Below are 2500 nucleotides of genomic sequence, written 5' to 3'. Positions count from 1 at the left end.
TAAATATCTTTGCAACTCTATTGTTTGGTAATACTTTATGACGTCATATCGGTTACCATGAAAACACGCCAGGTCCACAAAAAAGCCCTCTAAATTTCAACTTTTGAAAAATATCTGAAAAACTAAGTCGATGACCTACCGTTTTTATTTCTTTGTTGGAAATCTCCTTAAATTCTTTAACTTATTAGAGTGTATAACAAAAGATTATCGAGTAGAATTTAAGGTGTCTTCCTACAGTTACCCGAAGAAAAAATATCAAAATTTTGAAATCTGTGAAATTAAAGCAAAATGATGTCTCTAGTGAAGTGTTGGTCACTGCAATTGATGTAAAATGTAACTTTACCTAACAAATAAATACAAATCAGGGGAAAACGCTTAATATAGAGACGGACTTCCTGGAGGGGGACTGAAAACTAGACATTTCAAAGGCTTTTTTCTCAAAACCTAGCCGTACAACCAGGGTTAAAATTTTGCGAATTCGTAAACAACATGTAGACAAAACCGTCAACATTTTTTCAAAAAGTTCTATCAGACAGTTTTTCAGTTATTATTAAAATAGACGAAAATCGAAGTTTTTGTCATTTGTGAAATACCTGTCTGGCAGATTTAACTATTTATTTCTCTACATAATTATTTTTTCTCGCTTTCGGAAATCCTGAAATTTTGAGGTGGGGTTGTACGGCTGGTTTACGAGAAAAAAGCCATTGAAGTGTCTAGTTTCCAGTCCCCCCTCCAGGAGCTCGGTCACTTTGTTTAGCAAGCGCAGTAACGTCGGAGAAGATCCACTGTGATTCAAGATGCATGCGAATCGTCGTGCTTGTGCTTATGCTTAACTCACGCCGTTTTCCACTTGTGAAATAAGCGAATGCGCAAGGAAGGAGAAATTTCCTTTTTTTGTGCTTGTACTTATGCTTGTGCTTATCGGACCAGTGGGAACCAGGCTTAAGATAATTGCGCACAATATTTGATTCGAACAAATGATGCTTACATATCTCAAATCTCGATAACTCGACCGCAAGGAACACCTAACAACAACTAACGAGACTATATGAAAAGCTATCTTTTTCGGAAATCCAAAAATAACATGACGTCACAAGTCTACTTTTTGTGGCACGAAAACTCCTTAGAAACGTTCATGACAACCGTTCAGGATTTTTTGATATATAAGATTTTTTTTATTTTTCAAAATAAAACGTTATTGCTATTGCGGGGATTTACTATTGAATAGTCAGCAAAAGAAAATTTGGCCTTTCAGCTATTAAAGAAAACAAGTTACGGAAGTTCTTGTTGAGCCCTTGCTTAATCAAAAGGCTAGCTACGCCCCTGATTTACAAAGGGAAACTAAAACTATACTTAAGGGAAACATAGACTAAGTATGCGGTGTTCGACACTAACTTTCTTACTACTTTGCCCTTTGGGCAACCAGTTTTGTTTTTTTCGTTGCCCATGGTTTTTTTTGCTGCCCTCCTTTTAAAGACCTGTTGCAAATTAAAACTCAAAGGAGTCTTGTAAAAATGTCAAATTTGTCCACAAAGGAGGATAAAAGCTATAACAAACTGTTGTCTGATAATTTGGTGTTACAAGTCACTTAAGTAGTAACTTAGCAAATGCTTTGCAACCAAATCAAACGTAATCGAGCAAATTTCATGAAAGAAATGAACAATTAGGTAACTATCAGTGAAATCTAATTTTAACTAAGTGATCATCAGGAGTATTGTTCACTTGCTCACTGAATATGATGAAGTGGCTGAAAAATCAATGCAGAAAGAAATAGATAACTGAACTGAAAAATACTCATGGATTTTCGTAGTACATTTACAGGCTTGTTCAATATGAAAGTATCGTACGCATTTGGCCTTGCGAAAACTGGGTTCAATTGTAACAAGCTTTCCTTTCCTGCGGAGAAAGCATGTTCGTATCTGTTTTGAGGTTTGTATCTTTACATATATCTTTAAATAAATGACAGCAAAGAGATGTAACATTTATTTCTTTATCGTTTTTGTGGTTACTACGTCATATTACTAGTCACTTTCTTCGTTGCAAATGAAATCGTTCCGCAAAATGTGAGTTGAACAAAAATTCTGATTGCCCGATCGTTCAAGTCTTACAGTTGTTTTACTTGTTCACGGATATATTTCTCTTGCCCCGGGCAACCGGTCAAGCGTTAGTGTCGAACACTGTGGTCACTATGCTCCCGGGCTAAAAAAAAGATTACAGATAACTACAAGGACAATTTAATGGAAAGCTAACGAAAACACTTGCAATAAAAATGCTACAAAATATGACACAAGAAAACAAGACTCGCTGAAGTCACATGACCAAGAGTACAACGAAAATATTGAAAACACTTAACGAAGTAATCACTAACGAGGTAAAACTATACAAAACTTAAGCGTTTGTACAATTATAAAGCGTAATGCGAAAACCGGCAATGGGTACTGTGAAACTCGTTAAGGACATAAAACGAAGAAAATAAACAAATAAATTAAGTAATTAATTG

General features: G+C 35.4%; 1 protein-coding gene across 1 annotated transcript in view; it reads left to right on the top strand.

Moving 5' to 3' along the window:
• LOC137971248 (gamma-aminobutyric acid receptor subunit alpha-6-like) overlaps positions 1–2500 on the top strand; it is a 40534-nt gene that overhangs the window by 25591 nt on the left and 12443 nt on the right. The gene's annotated exons all lie outside the window — the stretch shown is intronic.

The sequence above is a fragment of the Montipora foliosa genome, chromosome 9 (genome assembly GCF_036669935.1).
Source record: "Montipora foliosa isolate CH-2021 chromosome 9, ASM3666993v2, whole genome shotgun sequence".
NCBI classification, from domain to species: Eukaryota; Metazoa; Cnidaria; class Anthozoa; order Scleractinia; family Acroporidae; genus Montipora; species Montipora foliosa.
This window is presented reverse-complemented; position numbering and strand designations above follow the sequence as displayed.